The following is a 26,325-nucleotide window of genomic DNA, read 5'->3' on the forward strand; positions in this document are numbered from 1 at the left end:
CCTAGCAGGGCCAGCCTAGCAATGCAAGTATATTTTTTCAAAAAGAATAGGAATTATAAAGAGAAACAAAACTATCATTATTTACAGATGGTAGGATCACAAGTGTGAAAAATTCAAGAGTATCTAAGAATAAATTATTAAATTAATGAGAGATTTTCGCAAGATGACATAACATACATTTGCAAAATCATTTGCATTCCTATATGTTAGAATCAAAAAATGAGAAATTTAAAAATACCAACTATGCTAGTATTATATGAAGTATCCAAGAATTGTGAAAGTTGTCAGAATCGAATGAAGTCACATGTGTTAAAACCTCTGACAAAGAGAGCCAGGGAAGGCCATGAACAGAGGGTCCTCGTGCACAATGCCTGATAATGAAAACTATCATAAAAGACTGAAAAAAGCCACAACCTTGCACAAAGGCCATCACAATCTTCTACACACAAAAATACTTTTGTGAGGACCTCACCTGTGCAACCTTTGACTAGTAGCACTCTTGTTATTAATCCTCATAGTCAAGAACAATTATCTCAAAACAATTATGTAATCCTCTTTTTTGTAGAGACAGGCTTTTGCTATGTTGCCCAGGCTTGTTGTGAACTCTTGGCTCCAGGGATCCTCCCACATCAGCCTCCCAAAGCACTGATATTAGATAGACCTGAGCCACCACACCCAGCCTTGGCCTCTTCTTATAAGAGCACTAATCCCATTCATTCAGGAGGGCTTCACTCCCATGACCTAATTACTTTCCAAAGGTCCCACCTCCAAATACCATCACACTGGGAATAGGGTTTCAACACAGGAATTTTGAGAGAACACAAACATATACAGATGCGTGATAAATGATAGAGATGGCATGGTGAAGTAGTAGAGGCAGGAACTGTCTTTTCAGTAAACAGTAGTAGGACAATCAAATATCTGTGAGAACAAAATGAAGTTATATTTCTAGCGGGTACTAAACCAAAAAGTCTTTTTCAAATAGATTATACACCTAAATGTAAGAATAGAAATTTTAGAGAATTATATAGGAGGAAATCTCATGATCTCAGGATAAAGAAGAATTTCCCAAGAAGCAGAAAAGCACTAGATTAATGTTTGTTGAAGATAATGAACTGAGTCTAAAATGTCATTAAAGTAAAACGTTAGAGGTAAACATCCAAATGAACTTAAATTCCACAAAATAGAAAATAAGTCATCAAAATGGCAAGAGAGCGCCAGAAATAAAGCCAGTTATTGTCATTTACAGTAGTTGTCTCTATAAAGCTGCCATGAACACTGCACTAGCAAATACCGAAGCACTGATCCTAGAGGGAAATACAGGAGGAAGTTCTCGTAAGCCTCTGGTCAGAACATGTTCATCAACCAATCAGTACTTAACTTGTTTTATCAGTGTTTCTGCTTAACAATACTTTATTTAATATACTCATGGTAACAGCGCTATAACTTATGCCTGAACAAAGCTTATCTAACACATGTTTTCTCCTTAAGGCACATCACAGGCTTCAGTACTACATTTGGGGGCCATTCAAACAGTGAAATCACCAACAGAAAGCACAAGCATGTTAAAAAAAAAAAAAAAAAAGCAACACTAAATCAACCACAAAAGGATGACTGTTTACAGTATGAGAACTGAAATAAGAAGACAATGTTGCCTTGTTCAACCTCACTTGGGAATGGGTCATTGGGTGACTCAAATTTTGAACTACCCTGCACACATCCACAAGTGACCACGCAAGTGCCGAGTATTGATTTTAGAGTTACAAAAAAATTTTAGTGAGTAGGTGAATTCATAAATATAGAATCCTTGAATGAGGTTCAACTGAATATATATACAGTAGTCTCCCAGTCTGGGGTTTTGCCTTCCATGATTTCAGTTACCTGGGATCAACCATGGTGCAAAAATATTAAATAGAAAAATCTAAGAAATATAAAATTTGTAAGTTTTAAATTGTCATTCCAAGGAGCATAATGAAATTTCTCATCATTCTGCTCCATCCTGACTAGGATAAATCATCTCTTTTATATCATGCTGCATACACAACCCATCCATTGCTGTCCAGGAAAAAAACACTGTGGACATAGGGTTCAGTACTATCCGTAATTTCAGATATTCAGTGGGGATCTTGGGAGATATCCCTCAAGGATAAGTGGGGACTACTGTATTCAGTCCTGTGAGACCTGGACTGTGAGAGAAGGCACATTTCTAGTTAAGTCAGCAAAGGAATCAGGTTCCTCAGAGGATGGATGCTCTGAATGAAATGGGCAAGAAGGTATTGGAGGGGTTCAGTGCCTGAACGGGCTTACATTTTGAGGCATAGCCAAAGATTACAGGGATAAAAGAACTCTATACAATTAACAGACGCCAACATTCCAAATGAAATCCTACTAAAAGTTATTCCCAAGGTTTTTATGCTTTGACGTATTTGTCTGCCATGGCATCATAGGATACTGATTAGGTCTGGATATGAGGCTGTATCAGGCATGTTCAAACATCAGTGTACCACAGAATGTTACTTCCTTAAGATAATTCCTAATATTTAACCACTAAGGTCATTGTTTATAATGTGGTATTTACAATGGGACTGGAGAATTAGAAACAATCTATATCCATCAGTGGGAAACTTGTTAAACTATGTTCTATCTAAAAAATGGATTTTTATTATAAAAGCAGTAGCATTTTTTAAATATCTCCCAATTTATGTTGCCAGTTCCCATCCCTACCTCTACCTTACCCCTTTAAACTTAACCAGCCATCATCAAAGAGCGTTAAGAGAAGGTGGGGTCCTATAATAATATAGACATAAGAGTAAGCATTGTCAAAAATAAAATATTTATTTTAGCTGCCATTTAATAATCAAGCTAGCTACCACCTCACAAAGTTCTTCCTGTAGGGTCAAGAAGATATCCTGCTTCCTATTAAAACTTCTCCCTAAAGCTAACATTGGGAAGGACCTAATAGATGTGGGGAAGAGGAGAGATATGACAGAAAATTGGAGAGGTAGATATCATGTAAGACTTCATAAGGAATAGTAGATAATTTGAATTTTTGCTACAACCTCAATTAGATACTGTCAACAAGCTTTAGGTAAGGAAAAGCAACATTATCTCATTTATATATTTTTTCAAAATCCATTCTGATGCAGCATGGAAAAAGAACTAGAAGGAGGTAAAAGAAAACAGAGAGAGACAAGTAAACTACACTATTGCTTTAGTTCAGGTGAGAAATGATGTGGCTTAATCTAGGATGACTAGAATGGCAATGGAGTTTGAGAAAGAATAAATTTAAGACACATTTTAAAGTGGATAATCCTTTAAAATGCCAAAATTGAGGTATTACAGTGGCAATATTATTTTTCTCCTCATGGTATTTCCCAAGTTTTTGATAAACAATGGTACATCTAAAATTTTTAAAATATCACTTATTTTAAAATAATTAAACTCTAAAGCAAACAAATAAGATAATTTTAAGCAAATCCAGGCCTAATATTTGCAAGGTCCACAGCCAGAATATAAATGAAAGCCCACAGTATGTCTCTAAAAATGTAAACGTTATAAAACAAACTGTTAAAAAAAGTTTGATTCATGTGCCTTGACAAAAATTTTAAAATATGTATAAAAATATAATTTTGTTTTTGAGACAGTATCTCACTGTCGCCCAGGTGGGAGTGCAGTGGTACAATCCCGGCTCACTGCAGCCTTGAACTCCTGGGCTCACCGAATCCTCCCACCTCAGCTTCCTGAGTAGCTGGGAATACAGGCACATGCCAATCATGCCTGGCTAAGTTTTGTTTGTTTCTTTTTTGTAGAGACAGAATTTTGTTATACTGCTCATGGTGAACTCCTGGCCTCAAGCCATCCTCCTACTTCAGTCTCCCAAAGTGCTGGGATTATAGGTGTAAGCCACCATGCCTGGCCTAAAGTTATGATTTGTATGTAACTAAAAGTTGACAGAATATCAAAGACAACTGAATTTAAGCATTATTGCACAGGTCTGGATGTAATGTTGATGAGCTGGCAGTGTCTAAATAAATAATAAGATAAAGACATATATAATTTTTAAATTACAATATAGTGCATACAATTTATCTACTTTAATTTTATCAAATAATCATGTTATAAGCTTTTCTTATAATTTGTGTCATATTATCAGTAAGTATCCAAAGGATTAAAAATAAATTCAATTTATTTAGAGCATAAAAAATGTTTAATAATAATATATTGGATGCTTGAAAATTGCTAAGACAATAGATTTTAAAAGTTCTCATCACAAAAAGATGATAAGGATGTAATGTGAAGGGTATGTTAATTAGCTTGATTTAATCATTCCACATGTATACATATATCAAAACATCATAGTGTACACTATAAATACATATAATTTTCACATCAATTACAAAATAAACATTGATATTAAAAAAAAAGTGTAGGCCAGGCGCAATGGCTCATGTCTGTAATCTCATCACTTTGAGAGGCCGAGGCAGGTGGATCACGAGATCAAGAGATAGAGATCATCCTGGTCAACATGGTGAAACCCCGTCTCTTCTAAAAATACAAAAATGAGCTGGGCGTGGTGGTGTGCACCTGTAGTCACAGCTACTCAGGAGGCTGAGGCAGGAGAATTGCCTGAACCCAGGAGGCGGAAGTTGCGGTGAGCCGAGATCGCGCCATTGCACTCCAGCCTGGTGACAGCATAAGACTCTGTCTCAAAAAAAAAAGAAAAAGTGTATAAAATCTAAAGGTCATGGGCCAGGCATGGTGGCTCACGCCTGTAATCCCAGCACTTTGGGAGGATAAGGCAGGTGGATCGCCTGAGGTCAGCAGTTCAAGACTGGCCTTACATGGTGAAACCCTGCCTCTACTAAAAATACAAGATTGCCTGTAATCCCAGCTACTCGGGAGGCTGAGGTAGGAGAATTGCCTGGACCCAGGAGGCGGAGATTGCGGTGAGCCGAGGTCGCGCCATTGGGTAGCAAGAGCGAAACTCCGTCTCAAAAAAAAAAAAAAAAAAATACAAGATTAGCTGGGCGTGGTGGCATATGCCTGTAATCTCAGCTACTCAGGAGGCTGAGGCAGGAGAATCGCTTGAACTTGGGAAGTGGAGGTTGAGGTGAGCTGAGACTGTGCCATTGCACTGTATGTAGCCTAGGCAACAAGAGCAAAACTCCGTCTCAAAAACAAAAATCTAAAGATCATCAAAGTCTACATTAAATGTGAAAAATTAAAAATTAAAAGTTTCATATTGGTTTTCAAATGTTATGTTCTTTTTTCTGAGTCAGTCTCAATCTGTTGCTCACGCCAGAGTGCAGTAATCTCAGCTCACTGCAACATCTGCCTCCCAGGTTCAAGCAATTCTCATGCCTCAGCCTCCCAAGTAGCTGGGACTATAGGCAGCACCACCAAACACCAGCTAAATACAAAAATTTGTATTTTTTGTAGTGACAAGGTTTTGCCATGTTGGTCAGGCTGATCTTGAACTCCTGGGCTCAAGACAGCCACCCTGCTCAGCCTCCTAAAGTGCTACGATAACAGGCATGAGCTTCTGTGCCTGGTTCTTTTTTTTTTTTTTTTTTTTTTAAAGATTGATGTATTTTTTATTCCTTTTTTGAGTTCCAACCCCAAAAATATTCCAGAAAAAGATAGGGGGAGGCTGGATTGGTTCTTCTTCAATGGGCTTTTGCTGCCAAGGAGGACAGTGGACTTGCCCCATATCCAGGTTACCCTCAGCCCGCTTCTCCCCTGCTTAGCCCAGTGGGAAGACAGTAGGGGTGGTGGGGCCAGCTGGAGGAAGGGGCCAGGGCAGTGGTGCTTTCAGGTAAGAAGTTAGGCTGAGGCTAGGGGGACGGGGCAGGAACTGCCCATGTGCAGTTACCATTGCTCAGTTACAGAGCCTCAAAGCTTGGCCAGGGCTGAAGGTACCACATGGGTATGGGTAAGGCAGGCTAAGTCGGATGCCTGCAGCCAAGGAGCAGGGGAATGGCAGGGCTCAGGGCTGGCCCTCTCTCCATAACTGGTGATCTGCCGAGGTCATCTGTAGCCTGTCATGCCAGCCTGGGAGGCCCCTCTGTTGCTGCCCATCTGAAGGCCAATGACATACTTTCCCTCCTGCAGCTGGCTCTCTGTGAATTCCCTCTTATGCTCCTGCACTTTCTTCATAAACCAGTTGGGATCTCCATGGTAGTACCCATCATTCTTGGTCATTGCCAAGCTGCCCAAAGCCATCAGGGTCCTCTGCACTGTTGCCATGTCTTTGCCTTCAAAGACATCAACAGTCTAGAATAAGTCTTGGTGACCCCATAGTCCTCAGCTGCCTTCAGGAACTGAGCCACCTGCTCCATCTGCTTGAACACCATGGAGGGCAGGATCTCAGGCACCTTCACTGGCCTGGAGCCATCAGGGTACAGGCTGTTCACTAGCTTGCTCAGAATCACGCCATTCTTTAGCCAGATCTGGAAGCCCAGGTGCCCACAGTCTGGGAAGCCCACATCAGGGCCACACTGCACTATGATCCACTCCACCAGCCATTCCTCCAGCTCCTCATTGTACGTCTTCTCAATTTGGACTGTACTTCGCACCTCATGCCATAAGAAGGACCCTTGTTGGCCATGTCTGGGGAGAGAGGGCTTCCTCGGGGCTCACAGGAAGTGAAGACTGGTGTCTGGGCTTAGACAGACCCTTTTTTTTTAAGAGATGGGGTCTCGCTCTGTTGCCCAAGCTGGGCTTAAATTCCCGGGCTCAAGTGATCCTTTCACCTAGCCTCCTGAGTAGCAAGGACTACAGATATGTGCCACTGTGCCCAGCTATCATACATTATCTTTTTTCTAAAATATTCTAATATAGAATTGTCTATAAAAATTTAAATACAAAATACAAATTATAACTATTATCAAATTTTAAGTAAACTTACTATAATAAAGTTTAAACTTTAATGTAATTTTTTTTAAAATGAATTAAGTCCTATTGTGTATTTTTACAAAAACAGAACTACTCACAATCCTAGAGTTCAAGGCTCATCTACTGCCAATGTCCACAATATCAGGACCTTCATATATAAAATTTAAGAGTAATATAAATTGTTTAATATTGCAAAATATTCCTCAACTGCCATGAGCCACTGTTAACAAATATCATCCTAATTTATATCTCCAGAACCACATACTGGAATACAAAGAGAAACAAGAAAATAGATGCTCCACAGCCCTGCAAAATGATACTTCAATGTGCAAGATTCTACTGCATTTGTGCTAATTAATTTGTCTTTTCCCTCACCTAAGAATTTCTGTCATTCAAATCCTCCCTATACTCCAAAGCAGCGTTCATAACCAGCATCAACAGCCCATAACCTTCATGACGTTCACACAGAATCACTTTTTGTTTCAATGACACAGGGCAAGAGATGAAGGGAAGGGTTAGCTGGAGCCTGAATGGTGTTAGTCACTACAGTGGACATTTGGATTACAAATTGTACTATGCCACTTAGTGCTGGATCCTAAATGACACTTATATTTTGAACATTTGTGATACAAGATCCAAAGCAGGGGGCCCTTTGCCCAGGTCTTAAGGTGATACTCTAAACTTTAGTGAGTACTTCATCCAGGATCTACTGAAATCAAGAAAAAAGAAAAAACAATTCAAGCAGATTGATTAACAGCTTTTCTTTTTAAAATGCATATAATGAGAGAGCTGTTAACAAAGTCAAAATAATTCTTGACAGAAGTAAAGATGGCTGTTGTGGGGGGGAGAAAAACAACCGGGAAACCTTTCTCTACCAAACTTCTGCAATAATTGATTAATTAGAACACGGATGACTGTGACTTTGAGTTCAGAACCTACTACTTGCAGTTTTCGATCTTAACTTTCACTAACATGGTAAAAACGTGAGTTCAGAAAATCATCTCATGTTTTAATTCAAGCTTATAAAGGTATATCAGATTAAAGGCAATAAAACATATTTTATAACTAAAAATAAAACATACAATATAATGAGAGAGCAGAAATCAATGCCACAAGGGCTCTGAAGAGATAAGAAAAATCAGATGCTCAGTTCTTTCTTTGGATACTTTCATCAACCAAACAACCTGCTGTATAAAATTTTTGGCTCATAAATTAACTTTTGCAATTAAAGCAATGAATTTTAACTTGAGGCAAACAAAACCCTATTGCTCACTAAGTTTTATCACCAACGATTACAGGACAGAGAGATCTATATGTCCAACATTGTATGCTTAAAAAGAAAGAAAACTTGCTTTTCAATTATGAAAGTAATATATGTTCATTTTTTAAAACTTGATAAACTACAAAAATATAAAACATTATAAAGTATAAAAGTTACCCATAATCCTAACCCTAAACTATTAACCTTGTTATATTTCCCTTATTGCTTTGCATATTTGAGATCATACTGTGATCCATGATTTTATACCATCCATTTTTCATTTAACTTTACACCATAAGCATTTCTCATATCATTTTATTATTCCTAAATATCATTTGCAAAGGCTGCATAAGTCATATGCAGACTTCGAGTATACTCTAATTTACTTAACCATTCCCCTAATGTTGGAGGTTTAGATTGATCTTTGTTTTTTTACTACTATAAATAACACTGTGAAGAATATCTTTATTTATATATCTTTATCTGCATTTCCTAATATTTCCTTAAGGTAGAACTAGACTGTAGAGACCAAGGAAATAAGTATTTTTAAAATATCTTGAATGTTTATTCCCAATGTTTTCTAATAAGGTATTCTACATTATATGTCCATCAATAATGTATAAAGTGCCCTTTTCACCCTCCGTTATCAGGGTATAGGATATTCGTGACTTTTTTCCAGTATTTGATTATCTGCTAAATGAAAATGATAATTCATTGCTGTTTTGTTTTCTATTTCTCTGACTACTAGTGAAACAAGACCTCTTTTTGCAAATATTTATTAGTCTTTATTTGCTCTTCTGTTAATTGTCCATACATACTAATAGATACTATCAGTATATTTCTTTTTTATTGATACATATGCTTCATAAAAAATATCTTTTGCATCATGTCTTGTAATTATTTCCATTTTTGTGTCTTAACTTAGATATTGATTTTTTTCAAGAAAGTTTAAAAGTTTTTAAATAGGCATCTTAACTTTTCCTCTTGTATTTTCTTCTTTTGAGTTTAAGCTTATTCATTTATTCATTCATTCAACAAATATTCACCGAAGACTTGCTATGTGCCAGAAACTATACAGGAACACTAAAGATACAGCAGTAAAGGAGACATATTTCTTGCCTTCAAAGAGTTTCTATTTGGCCAGGTAGGGTGGCTCACACCTGTAATCCCAGTGCCTCAGGAGGCCAATTCAGGAGAATTGCTTAAGACCAAGAGTTTCAGATTATCCTGGACAACATGGCAAGATCCTCTCTCTACAAATAAAAATTTAAAAATTAAATGGGCAAGGTGGTGCATGCCAGTAGTCTCAGCTATTCAGAAGGCAGAGGCAGGAGGATCACTTGACCCCAAAAGTTTGAGGCTGCAGTGAGCTATGATCACACCATTACACTCCAGCCTGGACAACAGAGCAAGACCTGGTCCCCCACCTACCCCCCCAAAAAAAGAATTTATATTTGGTAAGAAAAGCAATAAATCAGTAAGCTAATAGACTTTTTAAAAAGCATAATCATAGATTGTTGTAACTGTAACTAAGGAAATAAAATAGGGTGCTAAAACAGAATAAAGCGGCGAGGGTGGTTAATTTAGACAAGGTGGTCAAAGACCAGCTCCTTGATAAGGTTTTATTTAAGTTAGAAGAAGTTTCAAAAATCCCTTTCCATTTAAAGATCATATTTTTTCTACATTTTCTTTTTGAGTCTCGCTCTGTCACCCAGGCTGGAGTGCAGTGGCGTGATCTCAGCTCACTGCAACCTTCACCTGCCGGGTTCAAGCGATTCTCCTGCCTCAGCCTCCCAAGTGGCTGGGATTACAGGCGCATGCCACCATATCTGGCTAATTTTTGTATTTTTAGTAGAGATGGAGTTTCATCCTGCTGGCCAGGTTGGTCTAGAACTTGGGACCTCAGGTGATTTGTTCACCTTGGCCTCCCAAAATGCTGGGATTACAGGCATGAGCCACCCATTTTCTATATTGTCTTATATTGTCTATTAAAATTCTTTTAGTCTATTTTCTCAAATTCTTTCACCTGGAATTTATTCTAGTGTATATTATGAAACTAAATTAATATTTTTTCTAACAGCTAGTTAACTATTCTAGCAATATTTACTTAATAATTCTTTCCTTCCCTAGAAATCTTTACTTCTGGCCAGGAACAGTGGCTCATGCCTGTAATCCCAGCATTTTGGGAGGCCGAGGTAGGCAGATCATTTGAGGCCAGGAGTTTGAGGCCAGCCTGGGCAGTATGGCAAAACCCCATCTCTACAAAAAATACAAAAATTAGCCAGGTGTGGTGGAACATGCCTGTAGTCACAGCTACTCAGGAGGCTAAGGCAGGAGAATTGCTTGAACCGGGGAGGCAAGAGGGTACAGTGACTTGAGATCACCCCACTGCACTCCAGCCTGGGCGACAGAGTGAGACTCTGTCTCAAAAACAAACAAACAGTAATCCTTATTGCTTTCACTATCATATGTTAACATATCATATATATCAGTGTCTATTTCTGTCTATTCCATTCCTTGATCTGCCTGCTAATTCTTGGCCCAGGATTATATTGATTTAATTATTTACACTTTAAAATATTTTAAAATATTTGGTGTTGTTACTCATGCTTTTCATTTTAATTATTCCATTTTTCAAAGCTATTTTCACTTATAAACCTTTTATAAGTAATTTTTTTTTGAGATGGAGTCTTGTGTAAGAAAAAAATGGTTGGGTCAAATGTAATCCTCAAGTTTTAAAAGATAGCAAACACTTACGCAATAGACAGATATGAAATTTGATTTTTTGGAATGGATGAATAGCTGAATAACTTAAGGAGGTTTGCCTGATGTTGAATAGCCAGGCCAATTACACTTTTTAATAACACTATAAGAGATTAGGCACTTGTTTCTTGATGCTAAGTGTGGTTACTTAATGTAGTACTTTGTTCTTAGGGTAAGCTCTAAGATGTACCTTTCAGAGATTCTAGTCTATTTGTTTTCATGTAACACAAATGATTAATTTGACTGATTTTTTAAAAAAATGAAATGACCAAATAAACTAGAAATATTGCCTTGTATATGCTTTAGGAAGTGGAAGGCTTAAATTTGCCTTGAAATTCTCCTTCAGCCATTATCTGTGAACCCTGGGTCTCGTGAGTCATCCAGGCCTTAAACTTTCTTTTTGAATATTATTATTTATAAATTTTGCTATTTCTCCTATTACTACATGGTATCTGTTAAAGCAAACTAAATATAGCCTGAGAAGGACTCCATGCTTCTACATCTGAGTCCTTGTGGATGAACTGTAACCTAGCTTAATAGGCAGACAAGGTTGAAACCTAATTTAGGAATATGTGCCTGTAGCAATAGCTGAGTCTTGGCCAATTTCAGAGGCCATACTTCAACCACTCATAGACTGCTCAGTATTCAAACTGTGTTCAAAGAAGGTAAACGTCAACCTGTAACCAATCCAGCTGTTTCTGTACCTCACCTCCAATTTCTATACATCACTTTTTTTTTAATCTATTAATTTGTTCTGACCATGAGGCATCCCTGGAGTCTTTCAGAATCTGCTGTGATTTTAGGGGCTGCCCGATTCACAAATCTTTCACTGCTCAATTAAACTCCTTCAAATTGAATTTGGCTGAAGTTTTTCTTTTAACACATCTGACCAACAGATCAGTTCCTTGGATCCTCCCTCCTCAGCCCCCCGAGTAGCTAGGTCTATAGGTACACACCACCACACTCAGTTCATCTGTGGTATCCGACAGACCTAAGTATTCCTAAGGTGATTTATTCCCAATAAGAAACTACTAAGCCTTAGATCTCAGAGACAATGTGAGAATAGGCCACCATAACTTCAAACTTTCATTCCTATTGCTCAGTTCCCTTTGTCAATGCTATTTATGTTGTTTTCCTCAAACTCCTAAAGAATAAACCAAGATGAGGAGAGTTTTTTCCCTCTTTGCTGTCTCTAAATGCGTTCTCTTTGGGCCAGAAATCTCAGCACTTTGAAAGGCAGGGAGTTCTTCAAGCCTGTTGCACATCCTGGTATGAATAATTCCACTGAATATAACCACCCTAAACTATGCTGAGCCACAGAACCAGAGCCTGCCTTTCCTCTGGAAGTCAGAAGAAGAAGGGATCTGAAGGAAGGAAGAATTGGAGGAATGCTTTTTAAATGAAGTTATTCCTGGGTAATGGCTCACTAGACACTGTCTGCCTTCCTTGTCTTGATCTCCAAAATCTGAACAACATACCCAGAAACTGCCTGTGGCTTCAACCCCAGAGAGTTGAAGGCCCTAATCCACTCATGAGGGCAGAGCCCCCATGGCCTAGTTGTTACCTCCTAAAGGCCCTACCTCTTAATACTGTTGCATTGGGGATTAAGTTTCAACATGAATTTTGGAGGGAACACAAACATTCAAACAAACCATAACAGAACCCAACTTCAAAGACAGTATTCCAGCCTCTACAGCACAATCCCTATCCTCATGACATTTTAAAGGCCATTGAAGCAAGTGGGTGCATACTCAGATGACCCTAAAAAAAAATACAGAAGTTGATAGGGATAGAAACACATATTTGGCTGCTTCTATAGTTAACAAAATGCTGTTACATTCCTTGCCTCCCTAGCTCTAAAGACTATACTAGCAGGACAAAGAAAGTACCTGAGATGAGGGGAGGGTAAAGGTTCACAGAGATCCCCTGGATATTTGATTTGCTCTATGTCCTCTCAGGGGCTTTGGTACCCCTAGAGAATTATCCATATTGTTAAGAACTTGTGTTAATATTCTGGGTTCTGTTTCTTTTTTTAAGCTCTTAAGAGCATGCTCAAGTCATTCTTGTGTTTCCATCAAATACAAACACAGATCAGGGAAGACAAAACCCTACTAATTTCTCATTGGAATCCTCAGAACAAAGGGCCTCCCAAGGACTAATGGCCACAATATCCATCCATAACACAAGCAAGCTTAGAAAATCTCTTCTTACAATCCTGACATAATGGAAGTTTCCCTAAACCAGCCAGCATCTGATACAACCAGGACAAAGAACAACAACTGCATTTTTTTGAGTCCTGTCAACCTCTTTCTCTAGCTTTATTCCTATTCCTCACAGCCTATACTGTGGTCTTAATTGTGGGCCTTTTTGGAAACCTCTCTCTCATCATCATCATCTTTAAGAAGCAGAGAAAAGCTCAGAATGTCACCAGCATACTGATTGCCAACCTCTCCCTCTCTGATATCTAGATGTGTGTCATGTGCATCCCCTTTACTGTCATCTACACTCTGATGAACCACGGGATATTTGGGGGTACCATGTGCAAACTCAAATCCCATGTGCAGAGTGTCTCCATCTCTGTGTCCATATTCTCATTTGTATTAATTGCCATGGAAAGATACCAGCTACTTGTGAACCCCCATGGCTGGAAGCCCAGTGTGACTCAAGCCTACTGGAGCATCACACTGATTTGGCTGTTTTCCCTTCTGCTGTCTATTCCCTTCTTCCTGTCCTACCACCTCACTGATGAGCCTTTCTGCAACCTCTCTCTCCCCCACTGACCTCTACACCCACCGGGTGGCCTGTGTAGAGAATTGGCCCTCCAGAAAGAACCAGCTGCTCTTCACCACCTCCCTGCTTATGATGTAGTATTTTGTTCCTCTGGGCTTCATCCTCATCTGCTACTTGAAGATAATTATTATCTGCCTCCACAGGAGAAATGCAAAGGTAGACAAGAAGAGGGGAAATGAGAGCCTGCTCAGTGAGAACAAGAGGATCAACACAATGTTGATTTCCATCGTGGTGACCTTTGGAGCCTGCTGGCTGCCCTGAATATCTTCAATGTCATCTTTGACTGATATCATGAGGTGCTGATGAGCTGCCACCATGACCTGGTATTTGTAGTTTGCCATGTGGTTGCTATGGTTTCCACATGTATAAACCCTCTCTTTTATGGCTTTCTCAACAAAAATTTCCAAAAGGACCTGCTAGTGCTTATTCACCACTGCTGGTGCTTCACACCTTGGGAAAGACATGAAAATATTGCCATCTCCACTATGCAAACAGACTGTAAGGGGTCTTTAAAATTGGTTCATATACCAATAGGTATATGAACACTGATAATACTTAATGCTAAAGTCCTTCTTGAATGGGAGCTGGAGAGGTAATGGTTGGGGATAAGGCAAGATGCAGAAAGAAGAAACTCCAAGCAGGGTCTCCCAGGGCCTTCCTCCTGTCTACTTCTTTTCTTAGTAACCCCTCACCTGCCTCCCCCCACCTGCCTCCCCCACCACCTGCCTCCCCCCACCTGCCTCCCTGTCACCTGTCACCCTCCTCCCATCCTCCCATCTTCCTTTCCATTTTCCCACTCATCCTCCCTTCCATCTTCCCCCCCACCATCTTCACCTGCTCTCTTGCCACCTGTTCTCCTTTCTACCCACAGATTTTTTTCCTCCTGTCCTACCTCCCTCCTCCCCCAACTCTGCCTTCCCAGCCCTCCCCATCTCCTCCTCCCCTGTCTGTCTCCTTGCCCTCCCTTCCCCCTTCTCCCTCCCCTCCCCTCCATTGCCCCCCTCCCCTTACCCCTCCCTCTCCTCCCTCCCCTCCCCGACACTCTCCCTCATCCTCTGTTTCTCTCTTTCCAGCCCCCACTTCTGCTCTGTGCATTTGTCCTTCCTATCTGCATGTCCATCCTCCCGCCTTCCCCATGCCTGGCAGCATAGCTGTGGCAGTCACCTCTCAGAGTGCTCTGGCCCTGCCTGGTAGAATGAAGACAGTGGAGCCCCTGGCCCCTCAGTTCCTCCTTGGGGCCCCTCCCCTGGAGAAGCCTCACACCTCAGCTGTCTTATTCATTATTCTCAGAAATGAAAGGCAGGAAGCCACCTTGGTGCCTGTCCCCGAGGGTGGCTAAACCATCCATGGCTAAACCACCATGGCTGGGGGAGGGAACATGAGTGATCAGGGCTCCTGGCCTGAAGCCAGGCAGCACCATCACTGACTGTGTGAGCACAGGCAAGATGCTTTCTTTTCCCTGACTTGTGTGACTCAGTTTCCTCATCTGCCACCATCTCTTATGGTTCTTCTGAGGTTCAGATGAGGAACCAGTTGGCACCATGCCTGGCGCAGAGGCCCTCCATGGTGGGAGCTCTGATTACCTTCATTTGATGATGATGATGATGTGGTTTCGCCCTCAAGTCTCTGTGCAAACCTCTCTTTGGGGTTATTTGTCCACAGTGGCTTCCCCAAAGGGCGGAGGGGTCAAGTGAGATCTTGGCACCCATGATAGTTCACTCTGGGGTCGGGGGAAGAAGCCAGCCCCTTCCCACCCACTGGTCTCCACAGGTCAACTGCAGCAGAGACATCTCATCCACCCAGCTGTTAGGACTCTGCTGAGGGGACATCACGACACAGCCTCTCGAGATACAGGGTCTCTGTCCTGGGCAAAATGGTTGTGGTACACAGTGGGCTCCTTCAGGGAGGCTGGCACAGCCTGATCACAGGGGCTGCCTGTGGTGTGGCCCGGGGCTGAGGTCACTGCCAGGAGAAACTCACATGGTCTCCCTCCTCCAAGACCCCCATATCCCTGGTGACATACACATGCACTCCCAGCCCTCAGGGGCGTCAGCTCAACCTAACAATCTTTGAGTGGTCCCATGTGCAAACACAGGTAGACATCAACCAGGACCCGAGGCTTGCAAGCCCACCTCTGTCATGGGTAACTGAGCTGGTGGTGGGCGTGTCCTGGCCTCATGAGACAAGTGGACGGTGGAGCATGGCTGGGGCATGGCTCAGCTCAGGTGGCTTCACGCTCACTCTGCCGAGGGTGCCAGCAGGAAGCACAATGCCTTTCTCCTTGTCCTGTCTCCCAGCACTGCCATCTAAGTGGCAGGGGCTTGGCCATTTCTATTTTGTTTGTGGTAGTATCCCCAGGTTTAAGACAGAGCCTGGCACGTAGCAGGTGTTCAGTCCACATTGTTGACTCATGGAGTAGCAGTCCCTGCCTCATAAAACCCTGTGACATAAAACTATGATAAACCTCACCGCCTGCTGCATGTTCAGGTAATGATCACAGCTGGTGCTGCTGTTGCCACTGTTTCTTTTCATTCATTCATTCATTCGTTCATTCATTGAGACAGAGACTTGCTCAGCTGCCCAGGCTGGAGTGCAATGGCATGACCTCAGCTTACTGTAACCTCTGCCTCCCAAGTTCAAGCAATTCTCCTGCCTCAGCCTCCTGAATAGCTGGGATTACAGGCAAGCACCACCATGCCCGGCTAATTTTTGTATTTTTAGTAGAGATGGGGTTTCACCATGTTGGTCAGGCTGGTCTTGAACTCCTGACCTCGTGATCCACCCGCCTCAGACTCCCAAAGTGCTGGGATTACAGGTGTGAGCCACCACACCCGGCCCTGATTTGCATTTCTTAGAGGTCAGCTGGGGCAAGGGCAGGCGAGGAGGCTGGGAGGTGACAGCTGCTGCTGCATTCCCGGCGCAGGGGATGGTGAGAAGAGGAAGCTGCCACCCCTGTACCTGCCTGACACCCAGATTCTCTCATCCCAGGCCCTCTTGGTCTCCGGGGAGCACATCCCGGGCCGGGGTGGGCTCCTGCTGCATTCCAGCTGCCAGCTGGGCCTCGCCCCAGCCCCAGACCACGGCCTATACCTCAGCCTGACCCTCCGAAACCACAGCAGGCCTCATTTGCCTGACTTCTCCGGGGAGCTGGAGGTGGGTGGCCAGGACGGGGCTGACAGTCCCTGGGGAAGATGCCCCCACTTCCCCTTAGCCAGCAGGTCCTCACTGCCCGGGCGGCCCCGCCATCTAGTGGCCAACTGAGGAACTGCAGACCAGCACCCTGGATGGGGCCAGAGCGTCACTCTGGGTTGGGGGAACATCTGCTGAACCCCAGGCCTGGCCCGGGCGCGAGACAAAGCAGCTCCTCCACCGCCCCAACACCTAGCCCCTCCTATAACAGAGAGGTAGCGGCTGGGCTGCCCAAGTTTCAATCTGAGCCCAGCTGCCTCCTGGCACCTGAGTTTCCTCCCGTGTAAAATGATATAATCATTGCACTGGGGGTTATATCTCCCATGGGGTTAATATTGCAAAGATTAAATATGTTTAGGTCGCTTAGAGCAGTGACTGATGGAAAACAGTCACTACATATTTGCTGTCATTAGCCATTATTGGCCCCATCTCCTCCCCCTTCCTGCCTCCAGCAGCCCTGGGAAATAAGAAGGGGCAGAGTCGGCCTCCAATGCCTACTCTGCCCTGACCTGGCCAGGTGATCCCAACAAGGAACCTCTCTGAACATGCTTCCTCATCTTGGTTCAGGTATTTCACAGGGTAGTTTTTGGAGGTCTGCATACCAGTTCCCACTGCCTGCATAGCCAAGGCACATGACATAGCAGGTGTTCTCTTGGTGTTTCCATTCACTTCTTCTGTCTTCCTGGCTGGGTGAACTTGACCTTGTGACTGTCCTTTGCTGAGCCTCCCCGTTCCCCTCTGTCAAATGGGAACATCTACCATCTCCCTTGCAGAATCGTTAGAAGGAAAACAGACATTTGTACAACATCTGCATATAGTAGGTGCTTGTGAGAAGGGAATTCCCTCCCTTCCTGGCATCTGGAGCTGGATGAGGATGGCATTTGTGGGTTGAGAATGAGCCATGGCCATTTCAAAGGAGCTTCTCCTTCCAAGGTTCTTGTTCTCCAGGACTTATGGTCACTTCCCCATTTCCCAGCCAGGCTCCTGGCTGCTCCCGGATCTGTAAACCCCATGCCCAATAGAACCGGATGCCTGGAAATGAGCCTGTGGCAGACACTCAGCAAGTGGCTGGTCCTCTTGCTTCTCTGTCCTTGATTTATTTGGGACAGCTGTGCTGGCTCCTTCTCACTTGCTCCATTCTGGGGTCTGTGGAGTGGTGAGAAGCTTCCCCAGCCTTGTTTGTTCCTCCCCACAACCCAGTGGCCCCAGGACAGATTCAGGGAGGTCAGGCACTCACCCAGGATGCAGAGAGGCAGGTGGGGCCCTCGGTCTTCAGTGATAGCCAGTGAGGGGCTGAGCTCAGATGCAGGGAGCCACCCAGGGCCGACTTCATGTGGTCTGCAGACCGTCCCCCTCTCCCACTTGCCTGGCAGGGTCTCAGTGTGCTCTGTGAAATTCCACAGGAGTCCGGGGCTGTACCCTCCTCCCAACTTGGATCTCCTCAGAGGTCGACATGCTTCTGCATGTGTAGTAAGCACCCTGCATTCAGTTCCAAGAGCTACTGTATTAAAGTGCCAACCGGAAGGCTTAATGCAACAGACATATCTAGTCTCACAGTTCTAGAGGCCAGAAGTCCAAAATCAAGTTTTCAGCAGGGGCACACTCCCTCTGAAAGCCCTAGGGAAGATCCTCCGTACCACCTCTGGCTTTTGATGGCTGCTGGCAACCCTTTGCTGTGGTGGTGTCAAGCCAGTCTCTGCCTCTGTCCCACATGGTGGCTTTCTCCTAGGAACAGCATTCATTGGGTGTGTGACCTGCCTTCAACCACTGTGGCTTCATCTTAACTTGATTACATTTGCAAAAAACTTATTTCCAAATAACACCACGTTCATGGGTATGTGGGGTCAGAACTTCAACATATCCGAGGAACAAAATTTAACTCATAACAGACACATGTGCACACACACACTCTCTTAAGTCCTGCTAAGTTTTGTGAACCATTGTTCTGTATGTTTTACAGACCTTGGAGCTGAGGCCCAGAGAGGGAGCCGCCCTTACTGAAGAGTGCACAGCTTCTTAGCTGCAGTGTCTGGACTAGAATACAGGGTAGCTGAGGCTCCTTCCCCTGCAGGGCCTCCTCCAGGCTTGTGTTCTCTTGGGGCCTCTTTGCCTCTCCCCAGCCCCATTCTAGACTACCCTGTCCTGGTCCTGTTCCCTATCATGCTCCCAAGGCTTGAGGTAAACTGCTCCGTGCCTGAAGTGTTACGCCAGGCGTTACCCACGTCTCCTTGAACTTGCTTAGACCTTTGCCGTGGTTCCCATGCAAACTCAGAAAGCCTGGGCTGTAGGCAGAAACACCGGGGCACTGGGAATGTTAGAAACACAAGTGCCGGGGCCCCCCTCAAATCAATTAAATCAGACTATCTGGGTGGGGCCTGGGAAGCAGTCATTGCTAAGTTACCCTGTGGTGGCTGCTGCTGAGTTGGTGGGCTCCTAGATGGGTTTTTGTTTTGTTTTGTTTTGTCTTATTTTGCTTTTGAGACAGAATCTCTATCACCCAGGCTAGAGTACAGTGGTGCCATCTTGGCTCACTGTAACCTCCGCCTCCCAGTTCAAGTGAGTCTTCTGCCTCAGCCTCCCAAGTAGCTGGAAGTACAGGTGCATGCCACTATGCCCAGCCAATTTTTTGTATTTTTAGTAGAGATAGCGTTTTACTGTGTTAGCCAGGACAGTCTCGATCTCCTGACCTCATGATCCACCTGCCTCGGCCTCCCAAAGTGCTGGGATTACAGATGTGAGCCACCGTGCCTGGCCTAGATGGATATTTAAAAAATATTTAAAGCTATTTGTTATGAGACTGGCTAATTTTTGTATTTTTGGTAGAGACAGGGTTTTGCCAGGTTGCCCAGGCTGGTCTCAAACTCCAGGGCTCAAGTGATCTGCCCACCTTGGCCTTCTAAAGTACTGGGATTACAGGAGTGAGCCACTGCGCCCAGCCCTGAGTATTTTCATAGGTGCTTTCGGTGATGGGGCATTGGGAGGCTCGGGAAGGGATGTGGTGTGGGGAACCTGGTACCCTGGAGATCGGGCGTCGGTATTATGCCTTCCATTGGTTTCCTACAGGTCCAACCACAGCCTCCCCAGCCAGCCCCTTCCTGAGCCTGGGCCAGAGTCTGCCCCTGGGACAGAGACCAGTGGCAGGGCTTGGACCAGGCTCCACTCAGGCCTCTGCCCTCCCCTTCCCAGCTTCATGGCTCCAAGGCTCAGTGGGTCAGCCTACTGGGCCATGTCTCCACCTTGGCTTCTTAAAGCCTGGTCCAGTTGGAAGGGAATGTGGACAACAGGGAGGAGAAAGTGAGGCTGTCCATGTCCCATGCCCCAAGCTGTCTCCAGGCCTCTGTGGCCTATGAGGAGGGTGAGTGGCGGCCAGGTCCCAGCTCAGCTCACTGGGTCATGGCCCCCATTGGCTCAAGAAAGGAGAGGGGTCTGGGCATTAAGATCTCAGAAGTCAGGGCTGGGCACAGAGGCTCACACCTGTAATTCCAGTACTTTGGGAGGCCAAGACAAGAGGAGGCCTGTTTGAATAGCAAGCTGGCAGGCTGAAGCAGAATGTGAGCAAGGGAGAGTGGATGCAACGGGAAGGGACTGGGAAGTCCCAAGGCTGGGGGTAGGAGGAGGTCTTTGGCTTCTGCTCTGACCTAGGAAGGACATGATCACCCTTTCACCTCAAAAGGCCCCTTTGGTTCCTGGGTTGAGAACCCGGGGGTGGTGGATAGAAGTGAGGAATGCAGTCTAGAGCAGGGGCCTGGGGACCCGGTATCCTTTTCCCTCCCAGGCACGAGGCCCACCAGGAGCCAGGCTCAGGCAGGGAAGCAGCCCCCTTCTTCGATGTTGCTGACCTCACAGAGTGTCTGGACTCCGGCTCTGCCTCTAAGATTCCTCTGCATCAGCTCAGTGTGCCTCAGTTTCCCCAGCTGTAGAATAGGGACTAAACCCGCATCATGGGGAAAAGGCTCCATGTAATACAAGTTCCTGCTCCTGCCTTCTTGTGGTCAGAATGTAGGCCGAGGAAGGAAAGAGCTCCCAAGGTGGGGCTTTGGCTTGACTGAAGAATCACCTGCCTGGTAATTTGCCTACCTGATGAGTGAGATCTGGTGGGGATGCTAAAAAATTGATTCAGCTGGCAGGAAGGGCGTTGAGACGGCTTCCTGCCTTCAGCTGCAGGGCCTCTGGGCTCCCTAGAAGGTAAGTGAGGTCACCTGCCCCTGCACCCCCTCCAATGGCCCATCAACAACAGTGTGCAATGTTCCTCTTCCCACTACACCCCCATGTGAACCGAGATCTCCCGGATCATTCAGATCTCACAGGCTTGACTCCTACTCTACATATTGAGGAAGTTCCAGTCCTCCCCTCAACTATAGAAATTTCCTAGACCTGTTGGTCAGGCATAGTGGCTCACACCTGTAATTCCAGCACTTTGGGAGGCCGAGATGGGCAGATCACTTGAGGTCAGGAGTTTGAGACCAGCCTGGCCAACATGGTGAACCCTGACTCTACTAAAACTACAAAAATTAGCAAGCCATGGCAGTAAGTGCCTGTAGTTCCAGCTACTCTAGAGGCTGAGAAGGGAGAATCACTTAAACCAAGGAGGCAGAGGTCACAGTGAATCAAGATCGTACCACTACACTCCAGCCTGGGCAACAGAATGAGATTCTGTCTCAAAAAACAAACCAAAACAATTTCTTAGACCTTCCAGCTCCTGTCTTTGGCATCCCCACACACGGACCCCATGCTGCCAAGACCCAGGGGGCAGAGCAGCCCTGGGGAGCACCCGAGCCTTGGGCTTTTAGCATAGAGTGTTCAGGTTATAGATTGGGCCCATGGCACAGAGAGGTCCCAGGTCTCTGGCTTCCTGTGACCTTTGCCTTCCTTGCCAAAAGAAAATGTCACCCTCCAAAGCAAGAAACTTGAGGGCATGGGTCACCCCAGCCATGTCATCTGCCCAGAGCTTGAAAAGGAAGGAATATTCTCCAGCGACCTCACAGGACTGGCATCCGTGGTCATTGCCCTGTGGATCACCCAGCTGAGTCAGGCAACCTGAACCTCATCTGCAGGGATGCAAAGAGGAAAACACAAAAGTCTTTACGTGAGCATTGAGAAGGCAGATGCAGCAGAACCTCTAGGCGGTAACTACCCAGTCTGGGACCTGTGGTGGAGAGCGAGCATATTGGCGATCATGTGTACTTACACTCTAGCGTCACCAGGTGGCACTATGGCATCATCCATGGTTCTGAAAAGGAAAATCTGGAAGGAGTTTACCACAGCTAATGTTTAACAAGCCCCTACTATGTGACAAATCACTCACCCCTCACAACAACCTAATAAGCTAGGGATTCTTATTATCTATATTTTATGCCAAAAAAAAAAAAAATGGAGACATAAGAGGTGAATTTTCTCTTGCCCAGATCACTCAGCTAATAAGTGTGGAGACAGAACAGGACCTGAACAGTGTGGCTGTGGAGCCCCCATGCATTGATTCAACAAGTGTTTACTCAGCACCTGCCATGTACAAGGCCTTGTGTGGTTAAATATGGTTATGATTAATAATATAACAATGACAAATCACTGACACTTTTTAGAGTTAACATTTTCTTGTTTTGTAGTTTTCAGGCACAGAACTGTATATGCAATAATAGTGAAATTGATCTCACTAGTTATGACAAAAATGATGATACATTTAAATGAATTGGATGTTTTAGAGGTATTATCTCATTAATTCTTGACAGAAACTGAATGAGGAATGAAATTTATTGTTCCCATTTCATGCAGAAGGAAACTGAGGTGAAGAGGGGTAAAGTAATTTTGCATGGCATGAAGTAGAAATTCCAAGTACAGGAAATTGAACTTGGTTCTGACCTTTTCTGAGGCCCCCATGCTCTTGACCACTATAGACTCAAGCATCCCCTTGTTTTTCCACTCATTAAAGAAATGTTTTTTTTTAATTGTCTAATAGGTTGGCATTCATCATGAGCTTCTGTTCCCATTCTACAGGTGGTGAAGACCTCTATTATCCTGACCCCACAGTTCCTGTCCCATGACCAGGGCCAGCTCACCAGGGAGCTGCAGCAGCACAAAGTCGGTGCCATCCCCCATGCAAGTACCTGAGGAAGGTGAGTGAACGCAGACAGATGGGGCCTGGCGCCCTTGAACAGTTCCTGGGTCTCAGCTGCCACAGGTCTCACAGGGGGCCATGCTGGGGGAAGCGTAGGCAGTCACAGTACTGGCTTTTTCCTCCTTTTTCCTTCCATGAAGTAGCTTAGGGATGGGGTAAAGTAGTTGACTTATTTGGATAAAAACCACTATCTTATGTCATAAACTCAAAAAGAATCACTGCTGGCATGTTAACCTAAAGAAAGAAAAACAACCAGACAAGTGCCCATTGGTACTTAAAAATGTTATCTTATTTATTTATTTGTTTGTTTGTTTGTTTGAGGCAGTCATGCTCTCTCGCCCAGGCTTCAGTGCAGTGGTGAGATCTCGGCTCACTGCAACCTCTGCCTCCTGGGTCCAAGCAATTCTCCTGTCTCAGCCTCCCAAGTAGCTGGAACTATAGGCATGTGCCACCATGCCCAGCTAATGTTTGTATTTTTAGTAAAGATGGGGTTTCGCCATGTTAGCCAAGCTAGTCTTGAACTCCTGACCTCAGGCAATCCTTCTTTTTAACATGACTCATAATAAATAAATTCTATATTACATATATATGTTCTATATTTCTGAATAAAGACAAATTCATATTTACAACATTTAATACATATTTTTCTTCTCCATTTGTTTTGAATGCTCTTTGCAATCTACAAAATGTCCAATAGTAATAATTAAATTACTCATTAAATTGAGCAGTATCTTTTTTTTAAATTGCATTTTAGGCTTTGGGGTACAAGTGAAGAACATGGAAGATAGCTGCATAGGTACACACTTGGCAGTGTGATTTGCTGCCTTCCTCCCCTTCACCTATATCTGGCATTTCTCCCCATGTTATCTCTCCCCAACTCCCCACCCCCCACTGTCCCTCCCCTATTCCCCCCAATAGACCCCAGTGTGTAGTGCTCCCCTCCCTGTGTCCATGTGTTCTCATTGTTCAACACCCGCCTATGAGTGAGAACATGCGGTATTTCATTTTCTGTTCTTGTGTCAGTTTGCTGAGAATGATGTTCTCCAGGTTCATCCATGTCCCTACAAAGGACACGAACTCATCATTTTTTATTGCTGCATAATATTCCCTGGTGTATATGTGCCACATTTTCCCTGTCCAGTCTATCATCGATGGGCATTTGGGTTGATTCCAGGTCTTTGCTATTGTAAACAGTGCTGCAATGAACATTCATGTGCATGTGTCCTTATAGTAAAATGATTTATAATCCTTTGGATATATACCCAGTAATGGGATTGCTGGGTCAAATGGAATTTCTATTTCTAGGTCCTTGAGGAATCGCCACACTGTCTTCCACAATGGTTGAAATAATTTACACTCCCACCAGCAGTGTAAAAGTATTCCTATTTCACCACATCCTCTCCAGCATCTGTTGTCTCTAGATTTTTTAATGATGCCCATTCTAATTGGCGTGAGATGGTATCTCAATGTAGTTTTGGTTTGCATTTCTCTAATGACCAGTGATGATGAGCATTTTTTCATATGTTTGTTGGCCTCATGTATGTCTTCTTTTGTAAAGTGTCTGTTCATATCCTTTGCCCACTTTTGAATGGGCTTGTTTGTTTTTTTCTTGTAAATCTGTTTTCGTTCTTTGTAAATTCTGGATATCAGCCCTTTGTCAGATGGGTAAACTGCAAAAATTTTTCCTATTCTCTTGTTTGCCGATTCACTCTAGTGGCTGTTTCTTTTGCCGTGCAGAAGCTATGGAGTTTGTTTAGGTCCCATTTGTCTATTTTGACTTTTGTTGCCAATGCTTTTGGTGTTTTGGTCATGAAGTCCTTGCCTACTCCTATGTCCTGAATGGTTTTGCCTAGATTTTCTTCTAGGGTTTTCATGGTGTTAGGTCTTATATTTAAGTCTTTAATCCATCTGGAGTTTATTTTAGAGTAAGGTGTCAGGAAGGGGTCCAGTTTCTGCTTTCTGAACATAGCTAGCCAGTTTTCCCAACACCATTTATTAAACAGGGAATCCTTTCCCCATTGCTTGTTTTAGTCAGGTTTATCAAAGATTGTATGGTTGTAGGTATGTTGTGTTGCCTCCGATGCCTCTGTTCTGTTCCATGGGTCTATATCTCTGTTTTGGTACCAGTACCATGCTGTTTTGATTACTGTAGCCTTGTAGTATAGTTTGAAGTCTGGTAGTGTGATGCCTCCTGCTGTGTTCTTTTTACTTAGAATTGACTTGGCTATGCGGGCTCTCTTTTGGTTCCATATGAAGTTTAAGGTATTTTCCAGTTCTGTGAAGAAGGTCATTGGTAGCTTGATGGGGATAGCATTGAATCTGTAAATTACTTTGGGCAGTATGGCCATTTCCACGATATTGATTCTTCCTAACCATGAACATGGAATGTTTCTCCATCTGTTTGTGTCCTCTCTTATTTCGTTGAGAAGTGGTTTGTAGTTCTCCTTGAAGAGGTCCTTTACATTATTTGTTAGTTGTATTCCTAGGTATTTTATTCTCTTTGCAGCAATTGTGAATGGCAGTTCATTCTTGATTTGGCTTTCTTTAAGTCTGTTATTGGTGTATAGGAATGCTTGTGATTTTTGCACATTGATTTTGTATCCTGAGACTTTGCTGAAGTTGCTTACCAGTTTCAGGAGATTTTGGGCTGAGACAATGGGGTCTTCTAGATATACTATCATGTCATCTGCAAATAGAGACAATTTGGCTTCCTCCTTTCCTATTTGAATACCCTTTATTTCTTTTTCTTGCCTAATTGCTCTGGCTAGCTCTGGCTAGAACTTCCAGTACTATATTAAATAGGAGTGGTGAGAGAGGGCATCCTTATCTAGTGCCAGATTTCAAAAGGAATGCTTCCAGTTTTTGCCCATTCAGTATGATATTGGCTGTTGTTTTGTCGTTAATAGCTTTTATTATTTTGAGATACGTTCCATCAATACCGAGTTTATTGAGGGTTTTTAGCATAAAGGGATGTTGAATTTTTTCAAAGGCCTGCTCTGCTTCAATTGAGATAATCATGTGGTTTTTGTTTTTGGTTCTGTTTATGTGGTGAATTACATTTATAGACTTGTGTATGTTGAACCAGCCTTGCATCCCTGGGATGAATCCTACTTGATCATGGTGGATAAGCTTTTTGATGTGCTGTTGCAATTGCTTGCCAGTATTTTATTGAAGATTTTTGCATCTATGTTCATCATGGATATTGGCCTGAAGTTTTCTTTTCTTGTTGCATCTCTGCCGGGTTTTGGTATCAGGATGATGTTGGTCTCATAGAATAAATTGGGAAGGATTCCCTCTTTTTGGATTTTTTGGAATA

General features: G+C 43.5%; 1 protein-coding gene and 2 pseudogenes across 48 annotated transcripts in view; 1 reads left to right on the forward strand and 2 right to left on the reverse strand.

The window, feature by feature from the left end:
• Window positions 1-26,325, reverse strand: part of KLHL3 (kelch like family member 3) — a 297,123-nt gene that overhangs the window by 168,635 nt on the left and 102,163 nt on the right. For 13 of the 48 annotated variants that reach the window (XM_078360191.1, XM_078360175.1, XM_078360124.1 and 10 more), the window contains 2 exons: window positions 22,999-23,152; window positions 22,086-22,127 (listed from right to left, as the gene is read on the reverse strand). The exons of 25 other annotated variants lie outside the window; for them this stretch is intronic. The gene's annotated coding sequence lies outside the window, so the exon portion shown is untranslated. Of the gene's footprint in view, window positions 1-22,085; window positions 22,142-22,998; window positions 23,244-26,325 lie in introns of all 48 variants that reach the window. 10 more of the 48 variants (XM_078360215.1, XM_078360159.1, XM_078360110.1 and 7 more) reach the window with 3 other exon arrangements.
• LOC144580830 (transgelin pseudogene) lies at window positions 5,895-6,637 on the reverse strand (annotated as a pseudogene).
• LOC100399626 (putative neuropeptide Y receptor type 6) lies at window positions 13,246-14,011 on the forward strand (annotated as a pseudogene).

This window comes from Callithrix jacchus, chromosome 2 (genome assembly GCF_049354715.1).
Source record: "Callithrix jacchus isolate 240 chromosome 2, calJac240_pri, whole genome shotgun sequence".
Taxonomy (NCBI): Eukaryota; Metazoa; Chordata; class Mammalia; order Primates; family Cebidae; genus Callithrix; species Callithrix jacchus.